The following is a 13,110-nucleotide window of genomic DNA, read 5'->3' on the forward strand; positions in this document are numbered from 1 at the left end:
ATAAAAAAAAGATACAATTTTTTTTAAACTTCTTTCCGATATTTCTCACCGTTCTCAATATATTCCTCGAAAAAGAAAATTCTGCATTTCTTTCAAGGTGTGATTTCACCCCCTACATCCGCACTGTGGCACCAACAAGAAATAGGTTTGTGTCGCGAATGAACTACTCTACTTGCACACAAAGTTGCATTATTTTCTGAATTTCCGGGTTGCCTAACTTCCCTTGTAAGTGACCTTCTTCAGCCATCTTTGTTGTCACGATTGTCAATTCGTTCGACCACATTTTGCGTGTAGTCTTACTTTATGCATCAGAATTAGGGATCAAGCGATGTCAGTCTAGGCATCAAGAAGGCAAAGCAAGGAGGTGGTTTCCCCAATTGAGGCATTCAGAGGAAAAACGGATTAACCCACGTTGAAAAAAAAATCTTTCTCATTCCATATTCATTCTACATACCTATCATTATTGCTACTAATTCAATTTCGCAAAAAATGTGTATTAGTCCGTTTTTGCTCTCACAAGGAAACACCGCGCTTGGACTCACCGATTGGAACGCAATTTCGTGGGTTTTTAGAGTGATTCAAAACAAGAACAACGGTATCTTTCATTTCAGCCCTATCGCCCTTTAAGGGGGTGAAAACCAACCTCAAAGTCAAATTGGCGCTTCCACTTTTTCGCGTATAACTCTCAAAGTACAACAGACAGAAAAAAATATTTCAAACAAAAGTTTAATGATGCAATAAGCGCTACAAACTTGCGTTAACAAAATTTTAAAAAGAGTTTTTTCGTCAGTTATATACTTTTTTTAACTCTTTATTAAAAAATTTTTGTAAAAAAATCCTATATACCTTAAATACCTATAATCATATATACATTAAAAAGTGTAATTTTCAGTTTGTACCCGTTTTTTTGTCTGTTGTACTTTGAGAGTTATACGCGAAAAAGTGGAAGTGCCAATTGACTTCGAGGCTAGTTTTCACCCCCTTAAAGGGCGATAGACCCCAAATGAAACACACCGTTGTTCTTGTTTCGAGTCACTCTAAAACCCCACAAAGTTGCGTTCCAATCGTTGAATCCGGGTTGGCGGTGTTCCCTTGTCAGTGCCTCAATTCCAGTTATTCTTCTAAATTTATAAGAACAAACTTGTGACTCACTGTAAAGCAGGCTACTCTACGGACCGTAGTCAGCCGCAGCTACTACTCCCCCTCCAACGATTACGTGTTCGTAAACGATAATCGCGCATTAATTGCCAGCCCAGGCGCGCTGCGTCTCTTGATACCTGGACATCTATCTAGCCACAGTGACGAGCAGCGGCGCAGACCGTTGCACGCACCCGCATAGAGGCAGTGAATGACACACGCATGCACTGGCACCGCTGCACCGGGCTACTGCATTATGCATTAGTCATGATTACAAAGTAAGTGGCGTGCTCGTGGCGCGTCTATAGTAATAACGGCGTATTTGCGGTGCTTATGATTTTCCACTTGAAACGGGCATAACCCGGTTTAATGGCGCTGCCGGGCGGCCCTCCTGGTCGCGCATAACTTACGGCAGATTTACAGCGCCGCGCGCGGATCCCTCGGCGACGTCCAGCAGGCCACGGCCTGCTGACGGCGGTGATCGCGTTAACGCCGTGACACTAATCTCCCCTTCTTCCTACGTACGCGTTTCTTTCACCCCGCGCACATGTGTGGCCTTTAAAGGTCGCCGAGCCGGGGAATTATTGTCCCGGTGGCGACTGGATGCTTGCAACGCTAAGCTCTGCACCCCTTTAGTGCCGGAACATTAGTGTGCGACGTGGTAACGGGGTTTATTGTTGTACTTGGCAGTCTGCGCGCTTCGTGGACCCTCCTGGAAGTGGATTCTAGCTTCTCAGTCAATGGTCCTGACTTGTGCAATGGAAATCAGTTGCTGTGGCTTGATCTGCCTCGTTGCTTCTTGGCTAAGAGGGATCGCAGAGGTGTTAGGGATTCACTGTACTGGTTGGATTTGATTTATTGTAACTTCATTTTGGGGATGGCGGTAGCTTGGAATTAATTCTACTGCTGATTTTAGTTTAGGTTGAAGTTAGGACAGGTTCAGTTTAGTTCTCGATAGACACTACAGCGGGGGAGGCGAAGCTTTTCATCTGCGCGTGCCAAAAATGTATGAATAATAGTTATCGAATTGCTGACGTGCTGGGCAGCTTTTAGTAGAGGAAAGATTAGTAGGAAATTAATCATTGCAGAATTTTATTGAGACGAGTTTAGAAATTAACATAGATTTTCTTAAGAATTTACTAGAGTTGGGCATTAACTAAATAACGAATCAAATAAAAGTTACTTCAACTTCAGATTACTTGACAAATAAAGTTAATTTTTTTATTCGACGAATAAAGTTAACCAGGAGCCATTTTATTCGACACATGACGAATAATTTTTTGCTCATCTCTGGAATTAACTCAAAACTTGACATACACATTGTCGTATAGTAAAAGCTGACCAAAAATATTTTCGTAGGTGTATCTGACCATATAATAATTATTTTAGATTAATACATAGATATTAATGATAGCACCTGTAAATGATTAACGTGCCAGCAAAATTCTCGTACGTGCCACCTCTGGCACGCGTGCCATTGGCTCGCCACCCCCGCCCTACAGTTAGTCTGGGGGACTTGTAATTAGTTTAATAAACGAACTAGTGATTCGCTTGGAGGATCCTGAAGGCTCTTGGCAGTTGGTAACTGTAGGTACTGAAAAGTTAGAGCAGTAGTGGTATAACTTGGTTACAGGAAAATATTGTCTTACTTTCGAGCAAAACTATTGAAGATAGTATAAGTCACTATCTCTAACAGACTTATTGTAAGGCTGTACATATCTCTTTGACAACTCGAAATTATTTATTATATGAGACAGAGCAAGGACAGTTAATTACACTACCTTCCTAGTGATACAAGATTTCTGTCACTCTCCATTTCAGCTTTGCCAAATCCAACGAATCGTGGTACACTAAGCAATCGATGAACACTTTACCATCCAACGACCATTGCTCCTCCAGTGATTCGAGAGATTCAAACGTAACTTGGGAGGGAGCTCGTGCGTTCAGAAAATAATGGCTCGTCGAGTATGGGATTTATAATGACGGTCCGCACGCAGCCCAGCCACCTTCATCGTTCATTAAGTACCTCGCTAACCCCGGATGCGGATATACGAAGAAGGTGCGTGCACGCGCGCTGCACGCGTGCAAACTCTTTTACCTGATCGCCTGAGCGTTTTTCAAGCGGTCAGCCTTGCAGATGCTGGAGCAAGCGGAAGGAACAGTAGCTTCCTCCTCTACGTCTTCGCGTTTAATCGCCAACGGTTTGGTCACTGTACTTCGCCGATAATGTATTTTAATATTATTCGATTAGCTTTCAATTACTTATTAATGCTGAATTGCTATTCAGATTTTCTGCTTCATTTTTCTTCAACGCCGGATGATTTAATTGGTTCTAATGTAAGTCTGACTTGAAATGAAGAAAACTGGTATCTGCGTAAAAACAGAAATTGGTAATAAGTTTCTTATCTCGGTATTAGAAAATTAGCATCCGATCACTTATTATGCACTCGCCACTTATATCAATTACAATTTAATCACGATCAGGCGGGATTTGATACAGATCAGAAACTTGAGGAGGGTGAATTCAAATTACAACGGAGCTCGGAATTCAGATCGATCTATAACATAAAATATCATTTTTGTTTAACCAATTGTACTATCCTTAACAGCTGTTCGTCGAGAAAAAGAAGCAGAAGTATCTCTAAACTAAAAAGATCGGTGGAATGCGTAACGAAGGCGCGGGAGGGGAGGTGGCGAATGCAAATATGAATTGGGTGCGGTTGAAGCGGATAATGTATACACGAGAACCGTACTCAACAGTTTTTATCGAGGTTGCTTAAACTATTCCAATGTTCAAGCATCGAAATACACGGATAACGATAATGTAGGTACATTTTTTGTAATTCAGTTATTTCATGAACCTAAGAAATTACATCGCCGACTTGTGCTACTTCTCTACCTGCGTTACTTAATTCGAGCAGCTACGTTCTCTGCAATCGAATATTAAGTAATCCATACAACCGTGTACCATTTGATTGAACAGTTCAGTACTGTGTTGAGTAAGATGGTATGATACCTACTACCTATTAAACGTTATTAAAGTCTGGATAAACCATGGCTAGGAAATATCAGTATTTCATTAGAAGACATAATTTCCAACTACTGTAGACTTCGCTAAGCATCTATATTCCTACTTCCAGAATTCTTCTTTGCAGAGTATAAAATTAACAGTGTATCAAAGGATAGTTGTTTCACCTTGGAAATTAACTTTCATTACAAAAGGTGATCAAATCATACACACACGAAGGGTTCAGTAGCCAATCAGGGTAAGTCCAACTTTCCCTGAAAATGGGTTACGTAGTTCAAAATCCTTTTTATTATTAAAACTTTCAGTTGATAAATCAATAAAGTCATATAGATAATAACAACAACAACAACAACAACAACAATAATAATAATAACAATAATAATAACAATAATAATAACAATAATAATAATAATATGTCTTTATTACACCAACAAATTGCGTTAAATTAGTACATATTTGGGTTTTTTCTTCCTTTTTTTGTGGCGCAATAGGCGGGATTCAGCAAAATGCGGGTTTAAAATCTTACCCAGATGAGGGTACTTACCGTACATTGCTCATGGAATTACTAGGCAAAATTATTCAGAGCACAATCATCTTTAAAATATATAGCTATATTCATACTGAACTCACCATCCACAATAGAAGGGCTATAACAAATATTCGAATAATCTAAGTATTCGAATTCCAGAGTATTCGAACAATCTAAGTATTCGAATACCAGAGAATTCGAATATGATATTCGAGTAATCAGAAGTATTCGAATATGATATTCGAGTAATCAAAAGTATTCGAATATGATATTCGAGTATTCAGAAGTATTCGAATATGATATTCGAGTAATCAGAAGTATTCGAATATGATATTCGAGTAATCAGAAGTATTCGAATATGATATTCGAGTATTCAGAAGTATTCGAATATGATATTCGAGTATTCAGAAGTATTCGAATATGATATTCGAGTAATCAAAAGTATTCGAATATGATATTCGAGTATTCAGAAGTATTCGAATATGATATTCGAGTAATCAGAAGTATTCGAATATGATATTCGAGTATTCAGAAGTATTCGAATATGATATTCGAGTATTCAGAAGTATTCGAATATGATATTCGAGTAATCAGAAGTATTCGAAGATTCGAATATTCGAATACTCCTAATTATTCGAATAGGTATTCGACTATTCGAAGAATTTATTCGAATTATTCCACATACATCTGTTCCCAACTACTTGCCACTCCAATTACACACACTTGCATCCTCTCACTCGTAACTAACCAAGAGTATAATCTAAAACAGGAAGCAGAGATCGCTTTCGTCACACCTGCCTTCCATTAATTACTCGCCAAAGTGGATAATTCCCATCGTTGTGACTTCTCCGCAGAAAAAACCCCCTGAACTCGATTTAAAATTTAAACGCAGAGCATCCTCGGTGCTCAGGAACGAGAGGATGATCAGTCACCAGCCCGACAGCCTCTCGATTATAATTCTTCTTTCCTTCGGCCAGCATCCAAGCGCTCTTCGAAACGTTCGCGGGGAATTCGTGGAAAAAGAAGTCTCGGGGCGAGAATAATTAACGTCGGCTAAAAGAAGAGACGCCATCTTTATTCCTGTCGCGCGCCGCTCTATTCCTGACCCCGGGGGTCAATTCGTTTCAGCGGCGGTCTCGCGAAATAATGTATGCCTAGCACCTATCCCGGGGAGTTCCTCGTGTCCCTTGATTTTCTTCCACGTATCCAGCTGCATTTTCGAGCAGCCGCGTGATAATTAAGTAATTTGTAATCCCGCCACGGTGTCCGTTTCCGGGAGGGAGGCGGCGATTTTTACCAATTTCAAGGCCTCCAGCGGTGTACTGGTGAGCATTGACTCACGGAACGTTCTCATTTGTTCAGAAACTCTGTGTCCTTTTATTTATGCACTTTATTTTCAATTCTTATTCGAGATTATTCGAATAAAAAAATATTCGTTGTTCTCGAATTACTTCGTTTTATTCGCAATTATTATGCGAGATTATTCGAATGAATTTTTATTCGAAGATGATTCGAAAATTTTATTCGAAGATTATTCGAATAATTCTCAGTTTTGGACATAGCACAGCATAGCGTAGCTTAGTTTTGCTTCCAGGTGGATCCCCAACTTTATATACAAAATACATATAGAAGAATATTTTAATTGTTTTTTAACCCTTAAGCAGTGACGTGGGATCAGACTTATTACAATTTTTATTTCTATTTATACAGCAAAATTTGGACTATTTTTTCTGTAGTAATAAAGTGTTATTTGTGAAGAATATAAAGATGCAATTAGTGTCTTTGTATCCTTACGTGAAAAAACGTCGAAATTAACAAGCATCTCAAGCATCATCATGGGGTCCATGGGACACAACCTCACTAGTTAATGATATTACAATTTAAAAATGTAAAATTTTCGATCATTTCATTAGACTGGGTACAATTGGCAAATCTAGAGACCCATGAAGATTGGAAATATCCAAATGCATTTTCTTTTTCGTTCCTATAGAAATCTAGTATAACATTTTATATTCAAATATTTGCCAATGACCACTGGGTCGTTGAACTTACTCTGACTAAATCACAGTACACAGTACAGCTAAATGTTTGTGGATTCATGATGAAAATCTGGAATCCGATTTCTGGAGGGTAAGTGGATTCCAAGACTTTCTTAAATTTAGTTTATTCCCTAAAGTGGGGGTGGTCAAATTTAGTAGTTTGATTGATGTAGTTTAATTTCTTTAATCTGAAGCTAGAACTGAAAAATTTGAAAATCTGGAATCCGACAAGGACACCTATTTTCTTCAGCACTAGTAACTTTTCTCTCAAAAGTGTGTGTGACACTACTTTGCTAGAATTATTGAATTATGATCAAGGAAAAGACTATGAAAAGTTATAAAATTTGAACTTTTGATTACTGGAGACATCGACGTTGCAACCAGTGATAAAAGAAAATGTAAATGCTGTGGAATAACAAAGTCATTTAACGAGAAGAAACCGTGTCAGCTCCCAGTACAAATCAGTGACACCAATATGACAAGTGACGTCCAGTATTAAAGCTATTTATTAAAATAGCAACTCTAAACTTTCTTTCAACCACCACTGTATATTCAAAACGCAAAGTTCCTCCTCTTGGTCTTAGAAACAATATGAGACCAAGTGCGAAATGTCGTAACGACGTGTTAATACGGTCTAACAATAGCGTGTTATCGTACCTTCCAGCTTAACTCCCCTGCTGTGAAAACTTCCTTGCTCCTCGAGGTCCAGATAGTCAGTTTGCTCGAAACAATGTTTGCAGAAACTGTACAGCTATTGATCTTGACCATTGCACTCTATCAACTTACGAATTTTGTACAATCCTTCAAATTTCTATAATCTGACTTATATGAAACAATTGTGTCTTGTTGTAAGAAACAGACTTCCCCCAAAAAAAGGAGAAGAAAACGATTAGCAACTGAAAAGCTGCATCTCAGCGATGCTATTAGCAGGATGAATCCGCGAGTCATCCAAACGATAAATCAACACTATTTTTCTGAAAACATATTCTCCTGGAAACACCGAGTGTTTGAAGACAAATTGCTGGCGATTCGGAAACGATTCACGTGCTGACTCGCAGTTTCACCACGATCATTCACGTCCTCCACGATCATAACTGCAAGCAACTTTTCCGCTCATCCGTAAATAACGACGAAACGCGCAAGAAACGATCTGCAAACAATAGCCTGGCGAGTTCCGGAATTCGAGTTATGATATTTGTCGTACGTGACTTGGCCGTGCTACCGCGCTCATAAAAGTTGCGGTCGAGATGTATCTCCCGATGGAAACGTGAAGGAATGCGATGGAAACAGTTAGATAGAATTTGACGGGCTTTCCTCGAGAGAGCTCTAAATCAAAAGCCAGTTCGAACCGTGCTGGAAAGCTTTAATTAAGAATACTTGGGCTTGTGAAGACAAGGTTCACTGGTCACTTTATTCTGTACTACTAACGTGACTCAACATCTTGCGGCAGTTTCGTATTGATGTAGCATTGTGATTCTTTGTGAAACGATTGTTGGACCTAAGTTATCGATTGGAAGGGAAATTTCGTCGTTTCCATTTGGGATACAAGGAATTCTTTTTTTCATTTATATGTATGTACGTTCATACCCATTTATTCGAAAGCAGGTGATAGAAAAATATGGTCACGTTGCATTTGCTGTTTTATATTCTGTTTTAAACTATTAGGTTGGTGCAGAAGTTCACTCGCTCACTGTTAGGTGTACAGAAATGTCTCTTTTTACTGCACCTGCCCCTAATTTTTCCAGATCAAAGGGTCGTAGATGTCCAAGGAAAATTGTTTGATTAAAAAAATATGTAATACATTTCTACTTTTAATAAAGACTTTGGTCCACTGAAGCGAACGTGTGCTTTTGCACCGATCTAATACTTTCAGACTGGGAGGCAATATTTGTACGGTTATAGTCGAGAAAATCCTACTTGTCTTGTGTGACTTATGCACACGGGAGTTTTGAAGCGTCGTAACTTGGCACGTGAAGTAATAAATCGACACAAGGGAACCCATATATTTACGCTTGTCTATGTGTAATAGGAGAATCAACGGGAACTCATAAAGCATTTACAGGTGAAGAATTTATCCTCCTGTTTTAAAAGTGCTTAGAAAGACGGGGCTTTAAATTTCCAGGACGCCGTGGGTGATGAACCCATCAGAAAGAGTAAAAGTTAGATTCCTTTTAGAAGATTCTATCTAATAGAATTTTTATGGGAAGCTGTAAATATTCCGCCTCGAATTGATGAAGGCATCGGGTACCGACTGTCACAGAAATACCTTTTACGATAGATGTTCTTCTACAGTTTGCATCGTTAACAGGAATAATCTCAAGATTCCGTTCATGTACTATTAAAAATCGCAACAGATTAATTTGTATTCCTGCGCTTTTGGTGGGGTATGATAATTCTCAGTAAATGATTGCACCCTGTAATAAATTATTTTCTGTAACGTGCCAGTGTAAGTGAATTAAGATCGAAAAGTATAATATAATTCTTGATGCGGCTTATACACAGTGTTCACAAAACACGATTGAATTTGTGGTGTGTAGCCTTTACTTTTCCCTTGTTTGGTTATTCAATAATCTTAATGGAGGATATATTTGCATTGAAAGACTGGTTCAGGTTTTTTGGTCTTCAGTGTTTAGCTTCTACTTGAAAGTGAAAAGATGTTACGATTGACGTAAGTTTTTTTTTTATTAAATTAGACAAATTTCTGGATGAACGAGAGGTGAAGTAAAATTTACTTATCATTAGGGATATCACATGAAATGTGACAGAAATACAATTACCTCTTGTTCAGTTGTATAAATCTTCTTCTGGTGCTACTTTAATAATGACAAATGAGTATAATATAAGTGATTATAATGCAAATTTGCATATGCAATCCTCCACTTCTTTAATACTACAACCGCCGAAGATTTAAACTACTTAAAAACCGCCAACATCGGTCATATTGACCGGGACTAAACCACATAATATAAATTTCCACTATTTATTTCAATAATTTTTACGTGCAAGTATGTTATGTAAGTATATATTTGCTTTTTATTAATATAAAGTAGCATTGTAGGATATTGACGTAGCTGCGCAGCGCATTTGTTGCAGTGGCCAATTTGTTTTTAAAGCACGAAAGATTAGTTACTTTAAGGGGTAGACCACCTTGGCCAGGTCAAGAAATATCGCATCTTTGGGAATTTATTTCTAAGTGACAATAACACTTTTATCGATAAAAATTGTTCAATGAAGATGGAGACATCTTTGAATAATATATACAATTTTCTTTTTCAAATATCAAAACATTACGAAAACTTTAAATGCGTTTTTCTCGGAGCCACATTTTCCGAAACGGTGTACACTGTAACCTGAATAAAACTCTATGGATTTTTATACAATTTTGCACAGATGTTCTTAAATGTATTCTCTATCATCCGACCGTCAATTTTTAGTTGAAAAATAACAAAATAGCTATACTTCGAAGCAAAAACCTCATTTTCGTGTGTAAGAAAATGAACTTTATTTACGCATAAGTCAAGTAGAAATTAAAATACCGAAAAAATTTGCGGTCAGACGATAGAGAATACATTTAAGAACATCTGTGCAAAATTGTATAAAAATCCATAGAGTTTTATTCAAGTGACAGTGTACACCGTTTCGGAAAACGTGGCTTCAAGAAAAACGCATTTAAAGTTTTCGTAATGTTTTGATATTTGAAAAAGAAAATTGTAGATATCATTCAAAGATGTCTCTATCTTGACTGAAAATTTTCATCGATAAAAGTATTTTTGTCACTTAGAAATAAATTCCCAAAGATGCGATGTTTCTTGACCTGGTCAAGGTGGTCTAACCCCTTAAAGAAAAGTCACGGACGCACATATGTATGTTCAGTTGCAAAAATAAGAGAATTATGAAGAAACAAAAACTAAAAAAGGTAAAAATGGTGCGGCGGTTCTAGTGTTAACTTTCACTGAGAAAAGTACACGAACCCACCCTCTACAATTCTTTCAACCACCAAAGCCACTACCAAAGTCCCAACAAACACCCAAATCTCTACATCCATCTTAACCCACTCTTCATCCACTCAGTGCTACACAGTCTCGTGATCCTTTTTCCCAAAATTCTCCCTCCGATCAAATCACTCCCACAAATAATTCCCCCCACTCCCCAAACGCGACTATCTTTGAACTCGCAAACGACAGCTTCCGCAGCTCCACTAACTCTCCGTCCCACGTTCTAAATCCCTCAGAACGAAACCAGATCCCATCCCAGACACCTACCTCCGCTGTTCACCGCGACTAGATACAATGCAACCACTCCGTCCACAAATAACCGAACGCTAGCAGCGAGTCCCCCACAAAGGGCCCATAAAACCGCCGTGCACGTGTGTGCATCGATGGCGAAATCACGGCAGCATCGGGGCCTCCGCAAAGGGAGTCATCGCATGCAAGCATCTCAGCCGCGTTCGATCCTATCGTCCAACAAATTCGGCCATGCGTACGAGTTACTGCCGCCATAAAATTCCGGCCATTTAACGATGGCAAGAATTTATTGGATATATTTGGTAGCTAATGTGGCCAATGACCCCCGTGTTCCGTCCCTTCATTCGCCCTTTCTCTCCAACCTTCGCCCGTCTCATCCCTCTGGCCTCTTCCATCGTCTCGCCGTTCGCCCCCCTTTTTTTTCGTCCTTCGCCCTTCTCTTCTTTATCCCCCCTCTTCCATCCCCTCGCGGTGCCTCAACGCAGCCGGGGCCGAAAGACTTCTCTGTACTTCTCACCGTGCGGGCCAGATACGCGTCTCTGATCGAGCATGAAGATAATGGTGGCAGGACGGGTTCATTTATTGGGCGTAAATCTCCTCTCCGCCTAGCGCCGCGCTCAGCCACCGTGTAATCGTGTCCTACGGGGTTATCCCTCTCTTAACGTATTTCATCGAAATTCCTGGTGTCGAAAGACACCGTTTACACGGGCCGACGTTAAGGAAGCTTTACGACGTATACCCTCGGCTACCGCCTCGTTACGAAACCTGGTGTTAGAGGCTCCGGCTGCCAGCGCTCGAGCGTGTGTACCAGGGAGCCCCGGCTGTACACCGCGATCACAGCGCGCGGATTTATCGGCACGATGATGCGCCAAAATACGAGCCACCAGCCAGACGTGACGCAAAGACGCGGGAAACCGGGACGGTTTGAACGGCGACAGCCTCCTCGGCCCGATAATCGGACGAGCCGCGTCACGAGGGAGCTCGATATTTTAGAGATTATCTGATGAAGACGGTAGAGCTAGTCGAGGTAGGCTCGTGTGCACCGTATTGGGGAATCGGCTGAGAAGTGATGGAATTGGTCAGACGTGGTAGTCGCGCTGAGAAGGCGCTACAGTTAGCTGGATGGCCGTTGCTCGCGATCCATGGTGGGTTTACATTAAGTGGGATCAGGGATGGAAGAGGTTTAGCAAGGCGGATCGGTGAATATTTTGGGGGAGCGTTTCGATCCTCAATTAGTATGTTTTAATTGCTTTTATTACAATACTTGGTGGATGCATGTTGTATTTGCTGCTGGCTAGCAATGTGGGAAAGTTTGAGGTAGAGACTCTTAACCCTTAACTGGTATCCTGGGTCGCACATGACCCCAAGCACTCAAAGTTCGCTGCAAAATTTTTGGTTGTCTAAGTTTGTCAACTAAATTTCTAATTAATTTTATAGTTAATAGTTTAACTTTCTACGTTCCTATTATTTTATACGTTACCTAAGAAAAAAATATTCATAGAGGATGATCTAGTGTTGACTTTACAAATTGCTGTGTCCTTTTTTATTTGGGGTCTGCCACGACCCCAGTATACCAGTCACGTTTGCCAGAAACAGTATACCAGTTAAGGGTTAACGTTAGCTTGAGAATAACCTTCCTTCTGTAGTCTATTCATGGTGTATTAGGGTGGCCCTTATTTTCAACCTGCGATTTCTTATGCTCTTATCTCCTGATATGGTCCATTTCATAAAAAAATAGTCCCTGAACAAGATTATTGCAATCGGGCAACCGGAAAGGGTGCCGACCAGGCCTTAAAGTTTAAAATTCATCAATGGTTTGAATTTGAAGAATTTCTCAAAAATGGTAAGCCCGATCGAAATTTTGTTCAAATAACATTAAAAGAGCATTCAATTTTCTACAATTACTGTATATATAATTTTTCTCGTGCTTCCAACCGTTTTTTAGATAATAGCGTTTGAATATAGAGAAATCGGCACTTCGCGCGTCCCACCTGTACGGCGTGACGTATTTTCTCTCTATATTCAAACGCTATTATCTAAAAGATGGTTGTAAGCACGAGAAAATTATACCTACAATAATTGTAGAAAATTGAATGCTTTTTTAGTATTATTTGAAGAAAATTTCTATATGAC

At 39.6% G+C, this 13,110-nt stretch overlaps 1 protein-coding gene across 4 annotated transcripts in view; it reads left to right on the top strand.

The window, feature by feature from the left end:
• The window catches only part of LOC143374557 (uncharacterized), a 443,017-nt gene that overhangs the window by 314,242 nt on the left and 115,665 nt on the right, over positions 1-13,110 (top strand). The window lies entirely within an intron of this gene.

The sequence above is a fragment of the Andrena cerasifolii genome, chromosome 11, assembly GCF_050908995.1.
Source record: "Andrena cerasifolii isolate SP2316 chromosome 11, iyAndCera1_principal, whole genome shotgun sequence".
Taxonomy (NCBI): domain Eukaryota; kingdom Metazoa; phylum Arthropoda; class Insecta; order Hymenoptera; family Andrenidae; genus Andrena; species Andrena cerasifolii.